Source organism: Tenrec ecaudatus, chromosome 11 (genome assembly GCF_050624435.1).
Source record: "Tenrec ecaudatus isolate mTenEca1 chromosome 11, mTenEca1.hap1, whole genome shotgun sequence".
Taxonomy (NCBI): Eukaryota; Metazoa; Chordata; class Mammalia; order Afrosoricida; family Tenrecidae; genus Tenrec; species Tenrec ecaudatus.
Genome location: NC_134540.1, coordinates 83,373,512 through 83,389,998, shown reverse-complemented (window position 1 = coordinate 83,389,998; position 16,487 = coordinate 83,373,512). Strand labels below are relative to the sequence as shown.

Below are 16,487 nucleotides of genomic sequence, written 5' to 3'. Positions count from 1 at the left end.
TTTTTTTAATAGTTTTATTAGGGGCTCATACAACTTTTTTTGGCTGTTCAATAGCTTTTAATATTCTAGTTGCGACTCAACAAGAAAGATACAGAACATTGTCTATGTGAACTTTGCTATGACAACTGACTTAGTTATTCCCTGAGCTCCCAGGTCCAGTTAGTTACTCATCCCCACAAGGTGGTTATTTAGGGCTAAAATTTCCCATTCCATTGCCCCATTTATTCAACCATGTACATGTGTTTTGTATATTTATGACATATTTTTGTTGTTGTTGTTTTAAAACATTTTACTAGGGACTCATACAACTCTTATCACAATCCATACATACATCAATCAATATTGTAAAGCACATCTGTACGTTCTTTGCTCCCCATCATTTTCAAAGCATTGCTTTCCACTTAAGCCCTTTGCATCAGGTCCTCTTTTTTCCCCTCCCTCCCCGCTCCCCCCTCCCTCATGAGCCCTTGATAATTTATAAATTATTATTTTGTCATATCTTGCCCTGTCCGATGTCTCCTTTCACCCCCTTTTCTGCTGTCCGTCCCCCAGGGAAGAGATCACATATAGATCCTTGTAATCGGTTCCCTCTTTTCAACCCACTCACCCTCTACCCTCCCAGTATCGCCACTCACACCCCTGGTCCTGAGGGTATCATCCGCCCTGGATTCCCTGTGCCTCCAGCTCCTATCTGCATTAGTGTACATCCTCTGCTCTATCCAGACTTGCAAGGTAGAATTCGGATCATTATAGTTGGAGGGGAGGAAGCATTTAGAAATTGAAGGAAAGCTGTGTTCTTCATCGGTACTACATCGCACCCTGACTGACTCATCTCCCCTAGACCCCTCTGCAAGGGGATCTCCAGTGGCTGACAAATGGGCTTTGGGTCTCCACTCTGCACTTCCCCCTTCATTCACTATGGTAAGTTTTTTTTTTCCCTGATGGGGCTCATACAACTCTTATCACAATCCATTCATACATCAATTGTGTAAAGCACATTTGTACATCATTGTCCTCATCATTCTCAAAACATTTGCTCTCCACTTAAGCCCCTGGCATCTGATCCTCATTTTTACTCCCCCTCCAAGTTCCCCCTAGGATATAAATATTTATGGAGGCAATTGCCACCACTTTCTTCTGCAGAATTGTTTTGGATTTCAAGCATCGGCCTGTTAGCAGTTGAACTGTGTGTGTGTGTGTGTGTAGGTATAGCCATCTTTCATTTTTTAAAAGCATGAATATTTAAAAAAATCATTTTATTGAGGGCTCATACAGTTCTAATCACAATATATACATCCATCCACTGTCAGTATTTACATCTTAAAGGACATTTTACTTGGTAGAGGCTGCAGTCTCTCTTCTCCATTACTCTTTTACTCACACCCTTCTCTTTTCTTCTTCTTTTTAAAAAATTTTATTAGAGGCTCATATAACTCTTATCACAATCCATGCATATACATACATCAATTGTATAAAGCACATCTGTACATTCTTTGCCCTAATCATTTTCTCTTTCTTTTCTTTTTTTACATTTTATTAGGGGCTCATACAACTCTTATCACAATCCACACATATACATACATCAATTGTATAAAGCACATCCGTACATTCTTTGCCCCAATCACTCTCAAAGCATTTGCTCTCCACTTAAGCCCTCTGCATCAGGTCCTCTTTTTTTTTTAATTCATTTTTTCTCTTTTCTTCTTAAAAAATAATTTTATTGAGGGCTCTTACATCTTGTATCATAATCCATATATTCATCCAGTGTGTCAAGCATATTTGCACATATGCTGCCATCATTTTCAAAACATTCTCTTCCCACTTAAGCCTGACGTCAGCTCCCCATTTCTTCCCCCTCCCTCCCCCAGCCACCCTCCCTCATGAACCATTCATAACTTATAGACGATTATTTTCATATCTCACATCATCCTCCGTCACCCCTTTTCCATTGTTCGTCCCCCTGGGAGGGGGGTATAGGTTGATCCTTGTGATCAATTTTCCCTCTCTCCCCCACCCTGCCCTAATCCTCCTGGTATCTCTACTCTCATTGTTGGCCCCGAGTGGTTTATCTATCCTGGATTCCCTGTGTTGTGGGTTCTTATCTGTAGCTGTGTGCATGTTCTGGTCTAATCCGATTTGTAAGGTAAAATTGAGGTAATGATAGTAGGGGGAATAAGCATCAAAGAACTAGAGGAAAGTTGTGTGTTTCATCAGTGCTATACTACACCCTGACTGGCTCATTTCTTCCGTGATCCCTCTATGAGGGGATGTTCAATTGTCTACAGGTAAGCATTGGGTCTCCACTCCATACCCCACCACATTCACCTTGGGTATGATTTTGTTCTGGGTCTTAGATGCCTGCCAACTGATCCCATAGAAACTTCAGGATCACACAGGCTGGTGTGCTTCTTCCATGTGGGCTTTGTTGCTTCTCGGCTAGATGGCCATTTGTTTATCTTATAGCCTTTAAGGCTCCATATGCTATATCTTTTGATAGCCAGACACCATCAGCTTTGTTCTCCACATTTGCTTATGCACCCATTTTGTCTTCAGCGATTGTATTGGGAAGGTGATTATCACAGAATACTGGATTGATTGTTAGAACAAAGTGTTCTTGTGTTGAGGGAGTACTTGAGTCAAGGCCCAACGTCCATCTGCAACCTTCATTCTTAACATATAGATATGTGTACATAGTTCTATTCCCCTCTCATTATATATATAAATATATATTTACATATGTACATAGTTCAATTTACATTTTGAAAGAGGAACTTAACAGTCCCATTGCCCGTTATTTAGACCTCTAAAAATGTCTATTGCTTCCTGGTTCTTTCCTCTATTTACTTTTACTTTTCCCCTTGTCCCACCATCATGTTCAGCCTTCATTCGGGTTTAGTAATTCCTCACTGCTACATTGCCCTTGATTAAGCTCCACTAGGCATACTATGCCCTTCTCTACATTGATTTTAGTTCACTTGTTGTTCTATTATCCCTGGGTTGGTTCCCCCGCACCCCCTTCCTTTCTCCCACCTCCCCTTCTCCTATAACCCCCCAGAACCATTGATCCCCTTCTTTTCATCTCTGAATTGTTCATCCCAGCTATTTTATCTAGATAGATATGCAGATACATTAATAAGTGCAAAAACCAAGCAATGCCGAATAAAACAACAAAGGGAGTCAAGACCAACAAAACAATAAAACAACAACAAAAAGAAAGTCACTGACAAAAAAGAAAACGCCTATAAATAGTTCAAGGTCTGTTTGTTGACCTTTAGGGGTGTTTTCCTGTCGAGTGTGATAGGGTGCCACACTCTGTCTCCAAAGCCCATTTTTGGTATTCCCCAGGGATTTCATCACTCTGCTCCCCTTGCTGCTCTGTTGCATGCCCTTAGGGTTTCACCCCAGCGTGATGGGGTCAGTTTGTGCACAATTCCTGTACTGTGTCTCCAGTATCGTTCCCCGCAGCCCTATGGGTCAGTGAGGGACGTGGGTCTTGTGATGGGACCGGCCCTATGGTCCTCGCTGTGCGTTGTCTGCTCTGAGCAGGAATACCATCCTCGGGGTTTGGTGGGCCAGGATGACCTCCCCTCCTTCTCCTTCCCAAAGCACGAGTTCTACTGATACCGCTGACTCCAATATTGGCTCTCTTGGCTTCTTGGTAATTTCTTCCTGATGGTGAGCAGCCTGGCTTTCAATGTGCGAGGCTGAGTTCTCAAAGCCAATGTTAAATGCTGTTTGGTAAAATGGAATGATTTTATACCCGTGTTTAACTCCGGACTCATGAATTTTTATTACTCTAGGGGTTAACATAAAACATTTACATATTTTCTATTCTTCCGGAGAAAGCAAGATTTTAATTCAGTCTGTAATCCCTGAATCAGATCCGTAGTAAGCATTACAAAAGGAGTCTTGAGGTTCTTGGAGAGCTAATTTTTCTTGGCTAGGATTTTCGGAGAGCAATCTAATTAGCTGATGGATAATTGGCACTAAAATAGGACTGACCCTGGCCTAATCTACTGAGTTCAATGTACACTTTAGAAGGGGAACTTAGCATTCCCAAACACTATGTATTAGTGGACTGGAGGAGGAGGGTGCATACTTTGAAGGGAGAGAAGATATTTTACTCACTCTTGGTGGCTTTTAGAAATTGAAGGTCAAAGACCCTAATTTGGCACTGTCTTCCTAGAAGTTATCTGGGGTTAATTGCAGGCCTTAATAGAGTGACTATATTAGCATTTCTAACAAAGTGTAACACAGGACATATATGGGGACCCTATAAATAAATTATTTTCCAGTGTAGACAAATAGAAACAGATAAAATTATTTTTGGCAATATAGTTTATTGAATTAAGCTTATTTGCAATGTGAAAATTCCAATGTGTTGATTCATTGCTAAGTATTGCCATTTTACTATTTTTTGTATTAATGTTATCAAATCTGGTTAGTTTTTATACTTATGGTACATCTAAGTTTGAACAGCCAGAATTCAAGCTTTCAATAGTCGCATGTGGCTAAAAACCCACTGCTATTGAGTCAATGCTGACTCAGAGACCAGGAAAGGGTCTGAGACTGGAACTTTTTACAAGAGTAGAAAACTCCATCTTTTTCCTGCAGAGGCTGGTGGTTTTGAACTGGTGACCTTGGGGATCACAGCTGAACACATAACCACTATGCCATCAGGGTTCCCACATGTGGCTAATGGCTACCACATTCGTCAGAGCTATTCTCAAAGGAATTCCTTTTAGAAAATATTTCATAGTTGTAGGCTAGGCTGAATAATTTTTCCACTTCCAGGAAGGGAAGCATAAATAGTGTAGTCATGAAATTAACTGAGCTGCATATTTTATGGGCCTCAGGGGAAACACACATGATCAGAGAGAATGATCTCAGAAATTCAGAATGAATCATATGAATTAAACATTAGGCAATGTCCAACTCAACACGAGTTTGGGTTTACAGTAAGATCACAGTGTACCATCAAATAGAAAAACCCAAACCTACTGCCACCAAGTCAATTCTGACACCGAGTGACCTACAGATTAGAACAAAGTAGAAGTGCCCCACAGGATTGCAAAACTGTAATCTTGATGGAAGCAGGCTGCCAGTGCTGGCTCCTGAGGGGCAGCTGCGGGGTTTGAACCGCTTACCTTTCTGTTAGCGGCTGAGTGCTCAACCCTGCTCCTCTAGGGCTCCTTTCCACCAAGCAGATTTCCCGATTATACCATGAATTAATCGGCAACAGAAAAGTGGGTGAAGGGATACGTCGGACAGTGTAAGATATGACAAAATAATAATCATTTATAAATTATGAAGGATTCATGAGGGAGGGGGAATGGGGAGGGAGGGGGAAATGAGGAGCTGATATCAAGGGCTCAATTAGAAAGCAAAGGTTTTGAGAATGATGATGGCAACAAATGTACAAATGTTCTTGACACAATGGATGTATGGATGGATTGTGATAAGAGTTGAAAAAGAATTATCGAGTGCTTGCTTCGGTAGCACCTATACTAAAATTGGAATGATACAGAGAAGATTAGCATGGCCCCTGCGCAAGGATGACACAAAAATTCATGAAGCATTAATAAATTAAAAAAAAGAATCAATCGATACATTGTTCTCTAGACCCCTGCAGATCCATACTTTGTGAAATGATAGTTCATTAAAAATTGGGATTTAATATGTATATAATATCATTCCATATTTTAATTGAGATTTATTTATTTATTTATTAAGCATTTTATTAGGGACTCATACAACTCTTACCACAATCCATACATACACATACATCAATTGTATAAAGCACATCTGTTCATTCTTTGCCTTAATCATTTTCGAAGCATTTGCTCTCCACTTAAGACCTTTGCATCAGGTCCCTTTTCCCCTCCCTCCCCGCTCCCCCTTCCCTCACGAGCCCTTGATAATTTATAAATTATTATTTTGTCATGTCCTACATTGTCCGATGTCTCCCTTCATCCCCTTTTCTGCTGTCCCTCCCTCAGGGAGGAGGTCACATGTAGATCCTTGTAATCGGTTCCCTCTTTCCAACTCATACAATTGGGATTTAATATGTATATATCATTCCATCATTCATTTTTTTGGACATCGTATCTTACTGAAACATTGTACCTTAAACAGCATTCATGAAAATAATATAAACAAACAAACACATTGCTATCAAGTCAATCCTGAGCCATGGCAATGCCACGTGCCGCTGAGTCGAACTGCTCCGCAGTTTCCTTAGACTTCCTATTGACAGAGCAGATAGCCAGCTCTGTCTTCTGCGGTGTTCCTTCGGGGTGCTGCTGGTGGGCCATCTTTTAGGCTAAGACACAAGCGCAAGTCATTTCCGTATGAAATCCATTGCCGTAGCACTCCTTCTGACTCTCCGCACCCCTGGAGCAGAGTGGAAGGGTCCCATGGGATTCGAAGGCTGCAGCCCTATGGAAGCAGTCACATCTCTCTCGGACAGAGGGGCTGGGGGGTCCGACGACCAGCCTGTGGTTAGCCACCGCGACGTCACGACTGAGCGCCTTTTGTGTCCTCCAGAGACTAGATAGTGAATCAGAAAGCCCTAGGGTTTTCTAGGGTGTGATAAAATTGGTTCACTGTCAATAAAACCCAACTCCACGGCACCTAGCGAGGTTGTATTAGGCAAACCTTTGGAACCTGGAAAGGAACCCTGTGGCACAGTGCTCAGGAGCTCAGCGACGATCCAAAAAGTTGGTTTAGGCCTTGGGACTGTAATTGCAAGGTCAGCAGTTCACACCCACCAGCCTCTCCTGGGAAAAGGGAGAGGCTTTCTACTTCTTTTAACAGTTATATAATCTCAGAAAGCCACAGGGCAGTTCAACCCTGACTTTTTTTGAAAAAAAAAAATCATTTTATTGGGGGCTTGTACAATTCTTATCACAATCCATCCATTGTGTCAAGTACATTTGTACAATCACCATTCTCAGAGCATTTGCTTTCTACTTGAGCCCTTAATATCAGCTCCACATTTCCCCCCTCCCTCTCCTCTTTCACCTGAACCCTTCATAATTCATAAATTATTTTTTCATACCTTACACTGTCCGACGTCTCCCCTCACCCACTTTTCTGTTATCCATCCCCCAGGGAGGGGGTTATATGTAAGATTCTTGTAATTGGTGCCCCCCTGCCACCCCACCTTCCCTCCACCCTCCGGGTATCGCCACTCTCCCCACAGGTCCTTTAGGGACCATCCCTCCTGGACTCCCTGTTCAACCCTTTCAGTGGCACTATGAGCTGGAATGGACTTGATGGCACCGAGGCTCTTTTTTAATCTTTATGATCTGCATGGGAGCTCAGGGTTTTTATTTGTTTGTTTATCTTTAGGTCTTTCCTATTGTGGGCTCAAACTGTCAACATTGCAGATGCAGCCTTTGCACGGAGGGCGCTGCTCTAACAGTTCAGTTGATCTGACTCAGCGATCCGCTGGGGCAGAGTAGCACTGCTGTCCGGGTTTCCAAGGCGGTACAATTGGGACACAGACACCCTTGTCTTTATCCCCTGGAGGGGCTGGTGGGTTTGACCTGCCAACCTTGTCGTTTGTCGTCTAACACCTAACCCACTGGGCCACCAGGGCTCCTAAAAAGTATTATAAACAAAACAAAACTCATTGCCGTCAAGTCAGTGCTGACTCATGGCAACGCCCTGTGGGTTTCCGAGACTGTAACTGTTTACAGGAGTAGAAAGCCCAGTCTTTCTCCTGAGGAACTGCTGGTGGTTTCAAACTGCCGACCACACAGTTCGCAGCCCAATGCATAGTCACTACACCACCAGGGATCCTACATAATATAAGCCACCTGTTAAATTTCTCAGAGTATGCCCGAATCCCTGCCTCACACTTTTACATACAAACTGGACTGTGACAGTGTCAACATAAACTAACAGTGCTCTTAAAAAATGTAACTTTTTCTAGAACCTGGTACAGCTATTTAATGTAAGCATGGTCATGAGTTTTGTTTATTAATTGCTCTTCATGTTTATATGTCTTTTTAGTATTATAACTAGTGGAAAAGAATCTCTCCGCTGACAACTTGTGATGAGACTTTTAGGTCTTCAAGATCTTTTCTAAACTACCACGGGAAGCTGAAAGAGTTCCATTCTCACCTATGTCTTCTTGTTACTTGTTTTGTTTTGCTTTTTCTTTTGGTGGGAAACACACACATGCACACACAAATACCAGTCAGAAAAACAGGTCATTAAATAACACCGGAATTAAATCTTACGGCTCTTAAGATATGCAGGCTAGCCTTCATTTCTTGGGAAAGTTAAGACTGAAGTTGAAACCAAAGGACTTCTCAAGGGAGTGTGACCTTCCGGAAACCTCCTGGGGGGTCAGCAATGAGGCAAGACATCATTTCTCAAGAGAACTCACTGCTATCGAGCCATTTCTCTGAGTCAGACTGCCAGGGGAACGGACTCATCTGCTTGGAAGGTTCATGGGCAGACTGCTCCTTCGAGGCTCAAATGGTGAGTCGTATCACGCCTACACTGGCTCTGTCACCAAGAGGAGCCAGTCCGTGGAGAAGGGCAGCATACTTGGTGAAGTAGTGGGTAGGGCAAAAGAGGAAGCCCCTCCCTCAGGGAGATGGGTAGACACAGTCTCTGCAGCAAGGGGCGCAAACACGGCAGCAATCCCGAGGGTGGTGCAAGACCAGGCAGTGCTTTGTTCTGTTGTGCAGAGGCTGTGTGGTAGTTACATAACCTGGTGTCAACTTGAGACTTAAGAGTGAAGGGGTGGAGTTTAGCCTGTCAATCAGGTCACAGCTTGAAGACCTCATTTGGAGGTTTAACAGAAATAAATAGTTCACTGGAGGCCACTTCCTGCTTCATCTTCCTGCTGATAAGACATATGGAGCTATGCTGATGGAGCTAGAGGCCTGGAGCTGGAGGAGCCACATAGAGAGCCACACCAGTGTTAAGATGCTTCCACTGCCAGTGGATCCATGAGATTTTCCACCCTTCCACCCACTGCCATGATCTTCCTGCATTTGGCGTCACTGCATGTGTTGTGTGAGTCTGAAGAATTTGTACACTGGTATCGGACATATGGGTTAATATTGGACTTAGGGACTTGATCTGGGGTATTTTCTCAATATACAATTGCTCTTTCATAAATACATGAGTCTCCCAGGACTTGTTTCTCCAGTCAACCTACTAGACTAACACAGGGTCCTTATGCATCAGACTTGATGACACATCAATGACAATAGACAGCAGCAGCGTATAGCATGTATTATGCTTGCTGATGTTGGGTGGCACAGAGTCCACTCTAATAGTGACCCTATGTACAACAGAAACAAACGACCCAGACCCTTTGCAATTGTTCTTGTGTTGGAGCTCATTGTGGTAGCCACTGTGTCCGTCCATCTTGCCTTCTGCTTTTTCTCTGTCCCTTTACTTTTCAAAGCATGGTTCCCTGACTGGCTTTTCTTCACAACATATCCAAAGTACATGAGACCAAGTCTCACCATCCTTGCCTCTAAGGATCAAATTGTACTTCTTCCAAGACAGATTTGGTTGTTCTTTTGGCATTCCATGGTGCTTCCAATATTCTTCACCAGAAACATAATCCAAATGCATCGATTGACCTTCAGTCTTCCTTATTCAGTGCTCAACTTTCATGCAGATGTAGCAATTGAAAATACCATGGATTGGGTCAGGCACATCTTAGTCCTCAAAGTAACATCCTTGCTTATCAACACTCTAGAGCAGGCGTCTTTAAACTACAGCCTGTGGGCCACATGAGGCCCGCCGAGGACATTTATCTGGCCCGCCAGGTGTTTTTGCCCCATTTGTTTTTTTTTAACTTCAAAATAAGATACGTGCAGTGTGCATAGGAATTTTCTCATAGTTTTTTTTTAAACTATTGCCCAGCCCTCCAATGAGTATGAGGGACAGTGAACTGACCCCCTGTTAAAAAAGTTTGAGGACCCCTGCTCTAGAGAGGTTTTGTACAGCAGATTGACTGAATTTACCCAAGATCATTTGATCTTGATGACTTCTTTCATGAGCATTGATTGTGGATCAAAGCAAGAAAATCCTTGACAACTTCAACCATCTCTCTATTTATCATGGTGTTACCTATCGGTCCTGTTGTGAGGATGTTGGTCTTCTTTACAATGAGTTGTAATCCATACTGAAGGCTGTAATCTTTGATCTTCATCAGCAAGTGCTTCAACTTCTCACTTTCAGCAAGCAAGGTTGTCATCTGCATTTAGCAGGTGGTTAAGAAGTCATTTCTCCTGGCTCACCAGGCCTTCCTTGAGGACGATGACCCCAAATTAGAGCAGCCAGTCCACAGAGAGGACCACATGGCCAGCCCCACTATGAGACATGATGCCCTTTACTGACCCATGCCCCTGCGGGGGACAGCACCAGAGACACAGTGTGGGAATTGCGCCTCACCTGATCCCGCCACACTGAGCAAAGCACTGGTGAAGCGCAACGGAACAGCAAGGGAATGGAGCAGCAAGGTCCCCAGGGAATGCTGAAAGTGTACTTTGGGGCTAGGGCGTGGTGCCTCAACAGACTGGACTGGAAAAGGCTCCTAAAGGCCAACAAACGATCAATCCTTGAACTAACTACAAGTTTTTCGTTCTTGTGTTTTGTTTTAATCATTGTCAGTGGTTTGTTGTTGTTTTGTTGCATATTATTGCTTGGTTTTGCTGTCTTGTTTTTGTGCATGTTATTATCTCCACAGGTCTGTCTAAATAAGATAGGCTGGATGAACAATCTGGAGGAGAAAACAATGGGACCGACAGTTCCAGGGGGACATGGGATAGGGGAAGGTGGGGGGAAAGGAAGTGGTGTTAACAAACCTGGGGACAAGGCAACAAGTGATTCAAAATGATGGTGAGGTGGGAGTGGGAGGCCTGGTAGGGCATGATCAAGGGTAATGTAATGAAGAGGTATTGCTGAAACCCAGGTGGGGACTAAGCATGATAGTGGGACAGGAGGAAAGTCAAGGGAAATAGAAGAAAGAGCTAGGAGGCAAAGGGCATTTATAGAGGACTAGATAAAGACATGTATATATGCAAATATATTTATATAGGAGGATGGGGAAATAGATCTATGTGCCTCTATTTATAGGTTTAGTATTAAGGTAGCAGAAGGACATTGGACCTCCACTCAAGTACTCCCTCAATGCAAGAATACTTTCTTCTATTAAATTGGCATTCTATGATGCTCACCTTCCTGACACAACCGCTGAAGACAAAGTAGGTGAATAAGCAAATGTGGTGAAGAAAGCTGATGGTGCCGGGCTATCAAAAGATATAGCATCGGGGGCCTTAAAAGCTTGAGGGTAAAACAAGTGACCATCTAGCTCAGAAGCAACAAAGCCCACATGGAAGAACTCACCAGTCTGTGTGATCACAAGGTATCAAAGGGATCAGGTATAAGACATCATCAGAACAACAAAAAAAATCTTACCATAGTGAATGAGGGGGGGAGTGCAGAGTGGAGACCCAAAGCCCATTTGTTGGCCACTGGAGATCCCCTTGCACAGGGGTCTAGGGGGGGAGAGGAGCCAGTTAAGATGTGATGTAGCACCAATGAAAAATACAATTTTCCTCTAGTTCCCAAATGCTCCTTCCCACCCCCACTATCATGATCCGAATTCTACACTGGTACAGATAGAAACTGGAAACACAGGTAATCCAGGGCAAATGATCCCTTCAGGACCAGTGGTGTGAGTGGCGATACTGGGAGGAAAGAGGGAGTGGCTTGGAAAGAGGGAACCGATTACAAGGATCTACACGTGACCTCCTCTGTGGGGGATGGACAACAGAAAATGGGTAAAGGGAGACATCGACAGGGTAAGATATGACAAAATAATAATTTATAAATTATCAAGGGCTCATGAGTGAGGGGAGAACGGGGAGGCAGGGGCAAAAATGAGGACCTGATGCCAGGGGCTTAAGTGGAGAGCAAATGTTTTGAGAATGATGAGGGCAATGAATGTACAGTTGCGCTTTACACAAGTGATGTATGGATTGTGATTAGAGTTGTATGAGCCCCTAATAAAAATGATTTTTAAAAAAGTCATCTCTAGTCCTGATACCACATTCTTCATCAGATAAGTTAGCTTCTCTTGATTATTTGCTCAGCATACAGATTGAATAAATGAGGACACAAGGCTGACGTACACCTTTCCTGATTTTAACCAGGCAGTCTTTCCTTGTTGTTTATGCAACGACCTCTTGATGCACACGAGACAATGAAGTGTCCGGGCTCCTATTCTTGTCAAGACTATTGAGTTTGCTATAATCTAGCCAATGCCTTTGCAGAGTCAAAACACAGGTTAACACCTTTTGGGTAGTTTCTGCTTTCAGATAGTATCCATGTGAAGTCAGCAATGATATCCCTTGTTCCATGTCCTCTTCTAAATCTAGTCTGAGACTCTGGTAGATCCCTGTCAATGTACTGCTGCAACCAATGCTGGATGATCGTCAGCAATGTTCTACTTGCATGTGACGTCAATGATATTGTTCTATAGTTTGAGCATTCTGCAGTCAAATGCTCTACCACTGAGCTATACCCCCATTTTGAGCATTCTGTTGAGTCACCTTTCTTTGGATGGGTACAAATATGGATCTCTTCCAGTCAGTTGGTCAAGGAGCTGTCTTCCAAACTGTCTGGCATAGATGACTGAATGCTTCCAGTGCTTCCTCAGCTTGTTTAGACATTTCTATTGGTATTCAATTCTGGAGCTTCGTTTTGGGCTAATGCTTTCATATAAGCAAAAACAATCCTACTGATCAAAGAAGTTCAAGGCGCACTGAAATAATGGAATATCGACTAATTCTGTTTGCTACAGTGACTCTGTGTATTTTCTTTTGATGCGTCTGAATCAATCAATATTTTCCCCATAGATTCTTTCAATATTGCATCTAGAAGTTTAATTTTTTCCTGAGTTCTTTCAATTTAAGATATGTTGAAGGTGATCTCTTTTGATTTTCTAAGTCTTTGCACATTTCGTTATAATACTTGGCTTTGTTTTGTTGAGCAGCCCTTTGAAATTATTTGAGCCATCTAAGAGAAACACCAAAAATGAGGTACCAGGGGAAACTGCTTTTATGAAAAAATTAACTGTGACCAGAGTTTCCCCAGGGGATGCCACTGGGTGCACCCATTCAGATCAGGGTGTTTTTTTGGCCCTCTTCGTATGTTCTCCACTGTGAATCTTCACAGGGCTTACCTTTCTCCTGCAGAACAGCGAGGGGTTTGAACTGCTGACCTCGTAGTTAATCCTCCAACATGGACCCACACCACCACCAGGGTTCCTTTTCTGTTTAGCAGCTCACAACAGAACATCCTTTTACTGGTAGACTAATCAAATAAGGGTTTTATTGTAATCAGTAAGTAAATAAGAAGGTTAGGGAGAGTTCGCCTCATGAATTAAAACAATTCTTTGTTCTCAAGTGGATCACTCTTAGCATATCTAGCTGTGGTACTAGTTCTTTGAAAGCTGGGAGAAGAAGTGGTGCCTTTCTTATGTTAAATCATATGGCCTCCTGGGTGCCCTGAAGATTTCATTACTCTCTTCATTGGCCAAACCTTGGCTGCCAGGCCAACCCTGGGTGTTACAGAACTTTGCACAGTATCTTGTTAAAATCTAAAAATGGAAAAGAAAGTGGGGATGGTTGATGTGTTAAGCTGGGTTTTCTAGAGAAGCAAAACCAGTGAGACACTCACCCACATACTTTTACACACAATACAGATATATATGTATAAAGAATAAAGGGGGTTTATGTTAAGAAAGTGGCTCACATCACTTCAGAAGCAGTTAAGTGTAGTCTGTATGTCAGATGTTAAACCACAGCCCTGATGGAGTAACTACCGGGGCTGGGGGTTGGGGGGAAGAGGAGGAAGGGAGGGGAAGGTAGGGAAAGATGAAGTGATAAAAAGAGAGAGAGGGAAGGGGAGATCAAGTAGGAGAGGGACACACACACACACACACACACACACACAACACACGCTCAAGCATAAATCATAGGCTGCAACCTGTCTTAAAATGTGTCTTTACACTCAATACATCTCCAGCTGTAGCATTAGCTAAAATGTTTGGAAAAGAATAAAGTACTGTATATGCCATTAGTAAATCTGTTTTGCTAGTTCAGTTAAAAGCCTGCCAGTTTACTTAGGTAATTGTCAAATCTAATACATGGAGCACATGCAAAGTTCACTGTGTATAATAAATGCCCCAAACCAGAGGGCAGGAAATGATGAGGTATCCACCTTCGAGGAGTGTACACAATCAGCTCTAAGACTCCACAGAGTGAGTCCCTCTCAGCACCCCAGCAAGATGGACCCACAGTTGCCAGCTGCTTTGGACCAAAGGCCACTCAAGGGCTGTGACTTTTCCTGTTTTGTTGTTTTTCTCCAAGGTCTGTGTGGTTTCCTTCTTCGGGCACTTCTGTTCGTCTTCCCCATTTGCCAGTTTAAGTTTCCAGAATAGATAGTAGGAGGCCAAGTCAAAAAGTATTGCTACTGGGGGTTCCAGTTCGTATATGGGTTTCTTCCATAGAAAATGTGTTTAAACATACCCCTGCCACTCGTGGATGGCTTCAGACAAGTCTCGGTTATTCACTTGTCTTAAAAAAAAAAAGGTTCAGTGGAAACAAGTTTGTTAGGGGATCTGCAGGGCCAGTTCAATTCAAGTCAGACTGATATGGTGATTCAAGTCAGCTGAGAATGTTATGGTGATGGCTTCCTAGTATTTCAACAGGCTCATCTTGTTATATTTTCTCCCTGTACACAGTTCATTCGTGGAAGCCTATTAGGAAGATTTGAAGACTGAAAACTGAACTGGGAAGAATAAGGCCAGGAAAGTGGAACCGAGAATTGTTTCCCATCATGACAATGCACCTGCTCATTCTTTGAGGGTAGAGAGTGCTGTCCTGTGAGAATTTCATGGCACCAGGAAGTTTACCCAGGCTTAGGGTACACAGAGCCCAGTTCAACGGAGAACGGTGTGGAGCAATACCTCTGGGTTGAGGCTCGCAGTGGAACGGTACTTGCATAGACTCCGCAAACCTAGTGTCCAAAATGACACGTCACTGGAGAAGCTGATGTCACAAGTGCAATTGGCTTAAACCCCAGGGGGATGATTGGCGATGTTCTACTGTTCACTCTCTGTGGGTTTTTGTTTCCCCACCTTTAGTTTGCTTGTTTTTGTTTGTCTTTTGTTGTCTGCTAGTTGGTTTGTTGCTGTTCTTGGGGTAGATGGTCTTATGGGGTTTTTAATTTGTCATATTACGGCTGACAAAATAAACGAGTCATGCATATCGCAGGGACAAGCAGATGTGGATCCCGGGTCCCCACTGAATGCTAGCCCCAATCCAAGAACAGTTAGTTCTGAAAACATGGCCCTGCTCCATACTCACCCTCATGTAACAACCATTGAAGACAAGGGTGCTACAGCAAAGTGTGGTGAAGAAAGCAGAAGCTGTCTGGCCATCAATCAGAATAGTGTCTGGGGTCTTAAAGGTTCATATTCAAACAAGCATCCATCTATAAGCAAGGCATCAACCAAGTTCACATGGAAGCAGCATACCAGTTTGTGTGATTTGAAGATGACAATAACAAAATTCAAATATGACAAAGGCTTAAATTGTGAACATCCAATTTGTACATGGCTATGGAAGGCGGTGGGAGCCTACCCACCAACAGACTCTCTAGTCAGATTAAGGTGCTGTCAGATCCCCACTGGCCAGAGGCAAGGGTCTCGAACAGCTCTACTGTAAGATAGGGATAATTGTAATCATGACTATACTGGATCGATCGTGATACTTGGTTACTCCTCCCTCTTGACCCAATCTGAAATTCTTCTAGGTGCAAGGATTTCTTGTTACATGACAAAAATTTCTTCCCTGGCCTTTTGAATATTCACTTTATTTCTGTTGGGTTTTCCAGTTTGTAAAGCACAGTAGATACATACAGACAAGAACTGATGCATCTGGCCTTCTGTGATGCTCACCCCCTGACAAGATCACTGAAGACAAAATAGGTGCATATACAAATGTGGTGAAATAAGCTGACGGTGTGGTACCTGCTATCAAAAGATATAGAGACAGTCGTAAAGGACTGAAGTTGAACAAGCAGCCATCTAGCAGAGACGCAACAAGCCCACATGGAAGAAGCACACCAGCCTGTGCGATGCTGGGGTGTGGATGGAATCAGCTAACAGGTACCAAAAAACTCAAAACAACTCTCACTCTCATGTTGAGTATGAGAGGGGTCAGAGCAGAGACCAAACACCCATCTGTAGACAATAGGACATCCCCTCAGAGAAGAGTCACAAGGAAGGGATGAGTCAACAAGGGCGCAGTATAGCACCGATAAAACACAACATTCCTCTGGTTCTTTGAGGCTTCCTCATCTCCCACTATCATGACCCCAGTGCTGCCTGTCAGTGCTGGTTAGACTGGAACATGAACACTAGTACAGATAAGAGCTTA

At 43.2% G+C, this 16,487-nt stretch overlaps 1 non-coding gene across 1 annotated transcript; it reads left to right on the top strand.

Moving 5' to 3' along the window:
- The first annotated feature begins 5,483 nt into the window (after window positions 1–5,483).
- Window positions 5,484–5,590, top strand: LOC142461897 (U6 spliceosomal RNA). Its single transcript, XR_012787066.1, has one exon. It is a non-coding gene; the product is annotated as a U6 spliceosomal RNA (small nuclear RNA).
- Window positions 5,591–16,487: the final 10,897 nt, after the last annotated feature.